Source organism: Carlito syrichta, unplaced genomic scaffold (genome assembly GCF_000164805.1).
Source record: "Carlito syrichta isolate Samal-C Ts95f unplaced genomic scaffold, Tarsius_syrichta-2.0.1 Scaffold309640, whole genome shotgun sequence".
Taxonomy (NCBI): domain Eukaryota; kingdom Metazoa; phylum Chordata; class Mammalia; order Primates; family Tarsiidae; genus Carlito; species Carlito syrichta.
The window spans coordinates 638565-648742 of record NW_007253736.1 but is presented as its reverse complement, the minus strand read 5'-3'; positions in this window follow the sequence as shown (position 1 = coordinate 648742).

The following is a 10178-nucleotide window of genomic DNA, read 5'->3' as shown; positions in this document are numbered from 1 at the left end:
GGTACTTATGGTTTGAGGTTTTACATTTAGGTCTCTGATCCATTTGGAGTTAACCTTTGTGCATGGGGATGGATAGGGGTCCTGTTTAAATCTTCTGCGTGTGGTCAGCCAGTTTTCCCAGCACCATTTACTGAATAGGTTCTCCTCTCCCCAGTGGTAGGTGGTGGAGGCCTTGTCGAAGATGAGTTGGTTGAGAAATTGAAGTTTTGCTTCTGGAATCTCAATTCTATTCCATTGATCTGTATGCCTGTTCCTATGCCAATACCAAGCTGTTTTGATGATTGTAGCTTTATAGTAAAGTTTGAAGTCTGGTAATGTGATACCACCTGCTTTTTTTTTTTTTTTTTTTTTTACTGAGGATTGTTCTGGCTATTTATGGATGTTTGTGTTTCCATATGAATTCCTGTATTGTCTTTTCTAGGTCTGAGAAGAATGTTGTTGGTAATTTGATGGGTATTACATTGAATTTGTAGATTGCCTTAGGTAAGTTGGACATCTTCACAACGTAGATTCTTCCAATCCATGAGCATGGGATATTTTTCCACTTGTTTGTGTCAGCTTTGATTTCTTTGAGCAGTGTTTTGTAATTTTCATTGTAAAGGTCTTTCACATCTCTGGTTAGGAAGATGCCAAGATATTTCATTTTTTTTGTGGCTATTGTGAATGTAATTGTGTTTTTTATTTGGGTTTCTGTTTGTTTATTATTGGTGTAGAGAAATGCGATTGTCTTTTGTATATTTATTTTGTATCCTGAGACTTTGCCAAAGGCCTTTATCAGTGTAAGGAGAATCTCTTGGGTTTTCAAGGTACACAATCATATCATCTGCAAAGAGAGATAACTTGACTTCCTCTTTTCCTATTTGGATACCCCTGATTGCCTCCTCTTCTCTGATTGCTCGAGCCAGGCCTTCCAATACTATGTTGAACAGGAGGGGTGAGAGTGGGCATCCTTGTCTTGTTCCAGTTTTCAGGAGAAATGGTTCCAATTTTTGTCCATTTAGGAGTATGCTGGCTGTGGATTTCTCGTAGATGGCTTTTACTATTTTGAGGTATGTTCCCCGTATGCCTAGATGTTCAAGGGTTTTTATCAAGAAGGGGTGCTGGATTTTATCAAAAGCTTTTTCTGCATCTAATGATATAATCGTGTGGTTTTTGTTTTGACATCTGTTGATGTATTTAATTACATTTATGATTTGACGAATGTTGAACCAGCCTTGCATCCCAGCAATGAAGCCTGCTTGGTCATGATGGATGATTTTTGAGATGTATTGCTGAATTTGGTTTGCTAGGATCTTGTTGAGAATTTTAGCATCTATGTTCATCAAAGATATTGGCCTATAGTTCTCTTTCTTTGTTGGATCTTTACCTGGCTTGGATATCAATGTGATATTGGTTTCGTAAAATGATTTGGGGAGAGTTCCATCTTTTTCAATCGCCTGGAATACCTTCAGTAGGTTTGGTGTCAGCTCCTGCTTAAATGTCTTGTAGAATTCTGCTGGAAAGCCATCTGGACCAGGGCTTTTTTTTGTAGGAAGTTTTCTTATTACGTAGTCAATTTCCTTGATTGTTATTGGTCTATTTAGGGTCTCAAATTCTTCTTGTTCCAATCTAGGTAGGTTCTGTGATGTCAGAAAGTCCTCCATTTCCTTAAGGTTTTCAAGTTTATTTCCATACAAGTGTACATAGCAGTCTCTAATGATCTTTTGTATTTCTTTAGGGTCAGATGTGACTTCATCTTTTGTGTTTCTGATTGTACTTATTTGTTTTTTTTGCTTTGTTTTGTTTTTTCTTGGTCAGTCTAGCTACGGGATCATCAATCTTGTTTATCCTTTCGAAGAACCAGCTTTTTGTTTCATTGATTTTTTTGTATTATATTTTTGTCTTCTATGTCCTGAATTTGGGCTTTTATTTTGGTGATCTGGATTCTTCTGCTGAAATTAGGGTTTTTGCTTTTCCAGCTTATTTAGGTGGCCTGTTAGGTTGTTAATTTGTGTTCCTTCCATTTTCTTCATGTGTGTTTGTAGGGATATAAATTCCCCTCTTACTACAACTTTCAAGGCGTCCCAGAGATTTTGGTAAGATGTTTCTTCATTTTCATTTGTTTCCAGGTATCTTTTGATCTCTGTTTTGATTTCATCATTGACCAAGGAGTTGTTTAGCATCATGCTGTTTAGTGTCCATGTCTTTGTGGGTTTTGGGGGGACCTTGTTGGTGTCAATGTTTATTTTTATTCACTGTGGTCCAAGAAGGTGCATGGTAGAATTTTGGTCCTTTTAAATTTGCTTATGCTTGATTTATGGCCAATTATGTGGTCGATCTTAGAATACGTTCCATGCAGTGATGAGTAGAATGTATATTCTGTGGTCTTTGGATGGAGTGCTCTGTAGGTATCAATTAAGTCCATTTGGTCCAAAGTCACATTAAGCTTCTGGATCTCCTTGCTGAATTTTTGTTCTGATGATCTGTCTAGGGTTGTGAGTGGGGTATTAAAGTTCCCAGTTATGATGGTATTAGAGTCAATATCTTTCTTTAGTTTTCCTAGAAGTTGCTTTATGAAAGTTGGCGCACCTATGTTGGGTGCATATATGTTTAGGATAGATATTTCTTGTTGATGGATTGAGCCTTTTATCATTATGTAGTGGTCTTCTGTATCTTTTTTGATTTTTAATAGCTTGAAGGGTATTTTGTCTGAAATTAAGATTGCTACTCCTCCTTTCTTTTGTATTCTGTTTGCCTGAAAGTTTGTTTCCCATCCTCTTACTTTGAGTCTGTGGATGTCCTTTCTAGTGAGATGAGTCTCTTGAAGGCAATAGATTGTTGCCTGATGATATTTTATCCATTTTCCCATTCTATGTCTTTTCAGTGGTGCATTTAGTCCATTCACATTTAGGCTAATAATTGAAATGCAAGAGTTGATCCCTGTCATAAGGTTCTTACAAAGTTGTTCCTGTTTGCTTGCTGTCTTTCTTTGGGTTTTGGAGTTGGCTCCTGTGTGTTTTTAATCTTTTGCCTGTACTCTTGTGAAGAATGTTGTTGTTCTTTTTCCTTTTTCTTCTGTGTTCAGTACTTTCTTAAGTGTTTCTTGTAGAGGTGGTCTGGTGGCAGCATAAGTTCTTAGGGATTGGATATCTGGAAAAGATTTCAATTCTCCCTCACTAATGAAGCTTAGTTTGGCTTAGATTATTCTTGGTTGAAATTGTTTATCTTTTAGAACTTTGAAGATAGGGCTCCAGGCTCTCCTAGCCGGAAGGGTTTCTGTGGATAAATCTGCTGCTATTCTAATTGGTGTTCCCTGGTGGGTAGTCTGGCCTTAACTCTTGCTGCCTTTAGGATTTTTTCTTTTATAGCTACTTTGTTTAGGCAAATTATTATGTGTCTGAGAGTTGGTCTTCTCATTTGTTGTCTTGCAGGGATTCTCTGAATCTCTTGTGTTTGCATTTTTTTCATCCTTGATGAGATGAGGGAAGTTTACTTGAATGATTTCATGAAATGTTTGTTCCAGTGTGGCTTTTGTTTCACTCTTTGCCTCAGGAAGCCCAATTACTTTTAGGTTTGGTCTTTTGAAGTGATCATTCATCTCTTGCAGGTTTTGTTCTGTCTTTTTGAGCTTCTTTTCTATGCTTTTGACAGTTTGGGTTAGTTCTGTGTTTTGGTCTTCGATCTCTGAGATTCTTCTGCTTGACTAATTCTGCTTTCCATGCTTATTAGTCTGTTATTAGTTTCCATCACAGTATTCTTTACTGCTGTAAGTCTGACATCAGCTCCTTCCTATTTTCCTCTTGTCTCTCCTCAATTTTTTAATTCTCTCCATTAATGTCTTGATGTCTGAGTTTGTTGCATGTGACCAGTCATTCTGGGGGCTCTTCATTGTTTGTGTTCCAGAATCTGTTTTCTCAATGTCTGCTCTCCCAGGGGTCTGTGTGAGACCTATATTCTTCTTTTGGTTTTTCTTCATTTGTGTGGTTTTTCCCCATTCCTACTTCTTCCTTCCCTCCATGTCACCACCTTCTTTAATTCTGTTATTCAGGGGTAAAGGGATTTGTTTTACTTCTGTTTGTTTAATCTCCTATTCTTTATGTATGCCCTCTTACTTTGTTCAATTCTGAGTTGCACTGTAGCTTGGGGGTGGTCCTTTTTGCAGTTTTGAGATTTACTTAAGGGGGGAGCTGTGATTCAAAATCTATCTGCATATCCTGGTATTTGCTGACAGGTGTGTGGATAATCTGGAAACCACTTCCCCCTGCCTTGGAATCTGTCTGTGCAGTGGAGCTGTAGGTTTACTCCCTTGAATTGCCAGCAGGTGGTGCTATCTCAGCTGCTCGCCCCAGAGGGGGTGGGGCCAGACAGGAACCGGCAGAGACTGGAGATGGATGCCTGCCTCAGGGCACAGGCAGGAGACTCACGGCAGGCAGGATGTCTCGGTCGCAGGAGAGGTGGCTGCGATCCCAGCAGATCTTCCCTGAAGGGGCTTCAAGGACTGAAGTTGTGTATCGCCTCCGGCCGGGTGATGCAATGTGCTACTGATAGCAGTGGTGGCAGCGGCGGCAGCGATGGTGTCTCCATGCACAAATTTTCATAGAGTTAGATGGAATTTTATAAATTGACTTTAACAAATCTTTTAGCAATACTATCAAAATTTTGTCCAGAACAGCTTCTCCACTGCCACCTGTACCTTATTCTTACCACATCTAACATTATATTCCTAAATATACCAAAGCATAAATATTTAGGCACTGTCTACCTCACATGAGGTATGTTCCACATAGATCCGGGAAGATTTTTTTTAGGTGTATTATTAGAGCATAAGCAGAGAATATTTACTGATATGAAAATATCAGAATACTATTTTTTCATTGCTTTAGCAAATAAAACTATACTTATCAGGGTCAGAGTAGGCCTTCCTTGGAGGCTTTGTGCTCTCCTATTACATTTAGGAAATGGAAGAAACATCAAGGTATCTAAAGAGGAGGTTACACACAAAAATGTGCTAGTTTCCGGCAGCTCTGTTTAGAGCTTTAGCCACAAACAGAAGTGTTGGAATACCCAGTAGAGTGGCCTGGTTCTAATAAAACTAAACCAGAACTTTAGTTTACAGAATGTTTTCTCACTGTAACCAAAGCTTTATCTCAATCAACAGTTTTCTGACTTTTTCTTAACTTTTTATTTTCAAAAAATGAGTGTCCCAAGAGACTGGATGATTAAAACTCATTTGTTCTTTTTGTTATTTTATAAATTTCCACATTTTTGTATACTTGCAATTAGAAAACCATGCTGACAGATGACTTTGTATTACAGTCTGTTTCTCTGGGCTCAGCAATAGTGAAAGTCATTAGTGTTTTTCTTTTCTCTTTGCAATGAATGAATGATTTGTGGTCTGGTATTTGTTATTCCCATTTGGTCATTGTATTTAGTCACTGAGCCCTGAAACAAGTGGTAGGTATAGCATTTTCATAGTCTCTATAACCTCCCAGAACAGTTATACCTCAGAGCTGTATACATCCTTTAATAATCAAAAGAACAATGATCGTAATAGTTTTTTGTTGTTGTTGTTGCTTTTGCATAATGTTCTAACAAAAAGAAGATATGAGTGAGTGAAGACTTGGTCTGTCTGGACAAATATGCTCAGGTCTTCTGTAAATAAAACTTTTCTTTGACCTTCTATTCTGCTATCTTTTATAACATCTGAGCCCCTACATCCTGACAACCCATTCATTTTCTAATTTCTTAAAATATAGCTTTTGTTCCCACAGTTTTACTTATACTGCTCATACTAAGATTGCTAGTTATCTGTGTCAACTTCACTAAATTCAACCCAGTCTCACATCTCTGTCTCTTTTTCATTTGATTATTTAGTGATAATTTCAAATGTAATGTTTATGCTCCCAAACTAATATTTCTCCCCAAATGTTTTTATTATTAATATGTATTTCCTATTCCTCTATTATATCTTTCCTGGCTATTTCAAGGTTGTCTTATCCCAGTCTCCAGTTTATCATAAACTTTTTCTTATTGTGCACAGGCTATTCATAAACATAAAACACAATGAAAGGATAATCAAAACAAAACAAAAATTAAATTAAATCAAATACTCTGCTCTTATTTCTAAATTAACTCCTTCCTAGACAGACTATGGACTTCTTGAGGTCAAAGGTTTAGATCCATTTATTTTCTTTTTCTGTTTTGGTTAAGAAAGGTAAATTTATTAAAGAGAAGATACATTGTGAAGGGCACAATGGGCAGAACAGCAGCAAGAACGTCTGATGCCCCATTTATTTTCCTCACATCTACACAATAAATGTTTGCTTAAGTTCATCATGTTCATGTTTTCATCTCTTGGCATCTAATGATTATACATGTTAAATATATAGTAATACATAGTAAAATAATATCATATTCTTTGGATTAACTTAATAGAGGTTTTTTTTTTCTTACCAATATTTTTTGTTTTGATATTGTGGGGTACAGTTAAGGGTTAGGTATACAATATGCTTCATTCAGGCACCTTTGTTGATAAGGGGTGTCTCCCCATCCCCAGACAGATATTGACTACTGTTAATCCCACCTCCCTTTCCCTCCCTCCCATAGTTTTCCACCACTGTCAGTCCTTTTTTTTTTTTTACAGTATTATGATGTATGTTCAAGGTCTACTATATGAATGAGAACATGAGATACTCAGATCTTTGTTTCTATGAGAGGTCACTCAGTATTATTGACTCTAGTTCCATCCAGGTTGCTGCGAAGTTCATGATTTTGTTCTTTTTTATGACTACGTAGTATTCCATTATGTATATGTACCACATTTTTAAAAATCCAGTCCTCTTTTGATGGACAGTATGGTTGATTCCAGATTCTTGCTATTATGAACAATGCTGTGATAAACATACGTGTGCAGGTATCTTTTTTATAGAGTGATTTGAGTTCTTCAGGGTATATTCCCAGTAGGGGGATTGTGGGGTCATATGGGAGGTCGATATTTAGAGCTTTTAGAATCACCACATTGTTTTCCATAGAGGTTGCACTAGTTTGCAACAGTGCAACAGTGTAGGAGCAACAGTGGAGGAGAGTTCCCAGCAGCAGTGTAGGAGAGTTCCCTTTTCACCACACCCTCTCCAGCAGCTGCTATTTTTTGAGTTATTGATAATTGCCATTTTGACTGGAGTTAGGTGGTATCTCAGTGTGGTTTTGATTTGCATCTCCCTGATGATTAGTGAGGTTGAACATTTCTTCATGTGTCTGTTGGCTGCTTGGATGTCTTCCTTTGAGAAGTGTCTGTTCATATCTTTTGCCCACTTTATAATGGGGTTGTTTGTTTTTTTTTCTTTTCAGCACGTTTGAGTTCACAATAACCACACACAAAAAAATGAAATACCTTGGCATCTTCCTAACCAGAGACGTGAAAGACCTTTACAATGAAAACTACAAAACACTGCTCAAAGAAGTCAAAGATGATACAAACAAGTGGGAAAATATCCCATGCTCATGGATTGGATGAATCAACATTGTGAAGATGTCCATCCTACCTAAGGCAATCTACATATTTAATGCAATACCCATCAAATCACCAACAACATTCTTCTCAGACCTAGAAAAAACAATACAGGAATTCATATGGAAACACAAACGACCAAGAATAACCAGAACAATCCTCAGCAAAAAAAACAAAGCAGGCGGTACACATTACCAGACTTCAAACTTTACTATAAAGCTACAATAATCAAAACAGGTACTGGTACAAAAACAGGCATATAGACCAATGGAATAGAATTGAGATTCCAGAAGCTAAACCTCAATTTCTCAACCAACTCATCTTCAACAAAACCTCCATCACCTACCACTGGGGAGAGAAGAATCTATTCAGTAAATGGTGCTGGGAAAACTGACTGAGCACATGCAGAAGACTCAAACAAGACCCCTATCTGTTCCCATACACAAAAATTAACTCTAAATGGATCGAGACCTAAATGTAAAACCTCAAACCATAAGAACCTTAGAAAATACAGGACATACCCTTATGGAAATTGGAACTGGCATCCAATTCCTAAACAAAACCCAAAATCCACAGGCCATAAGACATAAGATAGACAAGTGGGACATCATTAAACTGACAAGCAAAGCCAAATAAACCATCAAGAGAGCAGGGAGACAGCCCACACACTGGGAAAAAGTATTTGCCAACTCCAGGTCCGACAAAGGCTTAACATCTTGGATCTACATGGAATAGAGGTTCTTAACATTTTTAATATTATAAAGATTTTGAGATTCTGGTGAAAACAAGTCACCACATAGTTCTCTTCCTCCTCTTCCCTTACTGAGTCATGGTGAGATGTGGGCATTGGGAGAGGAAAATAGAGGTGTGACCAAGAAGTTAAGTATTTTCTGCATTCTAATATTTTAGGTCTAACTGAAGTTAGGGGAAGTTTCAGATGTAATAATCATGGGCCTAGCTTTTTTTTTTATCCTTGTTGCAATAATAGTAATTGCTAATGAATGTAGATAATTTATAAGCCAGAAGCTGAACTGAGAGCTTCACATAAATGATTTCATTAGAATCTCATCACAACTCTAGAAGATAAGTACAATTATTTTTCCCATTGTGCAAATGGGAAACCAGGAATTAAAAAGGTGAAATAGCTTGTCCAGTGTCACAGAATTGGGAAGTTGCATGACTGGGACTTTGATCCACATTGTCTAGCCTTTTAAATCATAACTTTAAACTGAAGCTGAGACCTGAGACAGAGTCAGTGTAGCAGGGGCTGCTAGTAGTAGATGGAGAACAGATATGCTGGGTCCAAGTACCCTCCAGCCAAGGAGATGTTATTGACATAGTTGATTTCTTCTTCTCAAATTTTGAACAGCTGGGAAGTGTTTAGAATACAGAGTCCAGTATCAGAATATATAAATAACTCTAACTTGATCCCCTTTGATTTTATTTTTGGATGTCATAGCTTTGTTCTTTCTTTATTTTAGCTAGGCCTGTATTGTATGTTCCCTGAGCAGCAGAATGATCCATTTCAGGAACATATTTTATGTGATGCTGACACCAGCTGCTCCATGGGAACTTTCAGGCTCCTGCCAGAGTGTAATTGGCACCCAGGAGCAGACAGGCCCCAAAGTACCAAAAAGTGAATGTGTTTCACAATAAGTCTTGATCTCAGCATGAAAAAAAAAACAATAAATTATGGCGAGTCTGAACAACTATTCTCTAAATATACACACAAAAATCTATTATGCCAAGTATAGCTTGCTGCCGAAAGGAAAGACAACAGAGTTGTCTTTTTCACAGCCTCCTTGAAATTTTTTTCATGCTGAGTATTTAGAGTTCTCTAATATTCAGTGCTGGTTGATTTAAGATAATCGAATCAACACTCATTCATTCAGCAGACAATTCCAAACACCTAACTATATGTCAGGCAATATTCTAAAAATACAGCAGTAAACAGAGACATAAATTACCAACTTCACTGAGTTTATATTGTGGATATATATAAACATGATTGAAAGAAGTGGGAAAATAGATCCATCATTTACCTCTTTTGAGGTTCCAAAAATTCTCCTTCATTAGAAAATTACACTTTGCATCTCAATTAATGGAAGTTTTTTAAAAAGTGAGAAAATTCTATGGATTCAGAAATGCTTCCTTTATATTTTTACAGTAAAAATGGCAAGTCTACGCATGAGAAATATTGATGCAAGTATATGTGAGATACACTGATTTTGTCTGGAGAAAGTCTTGGTTTTTATATGGATTGACTGTGATAATTTCACAGCTCTCGATGGGTCCAAAAACCACAAGTTGGGATGACTAAATTAAATAATCTTTTATTTTTAGCTCTGAAGGTAGAGAGCTGTCTTATGAGAGCTGCTGGATGCTCTCCACTGGGAGATGATTCTAAAAAGCAAACCATTTCTCATTTGACTCATCTTTGCTACGTCAAAATATTTTTAGATACTCAGTACATTTATCTAAATTGTAAAGTTATCAAAGTGTAATATTGCTTCTGAAATTGACTTTATCTTTGTTCTATATCAGATAATTTCCTCTAAAATGACCTCATAAAAAAGTATCTAAATTTTATTTATTTCTCACGTAAAAGGAGTGCACTTGAAGCCTGTTCACCTTTGTAACCATGAAGAGTTAGACCTCACTGTACCTAATAAAAATGCATTACTTAAGTTCT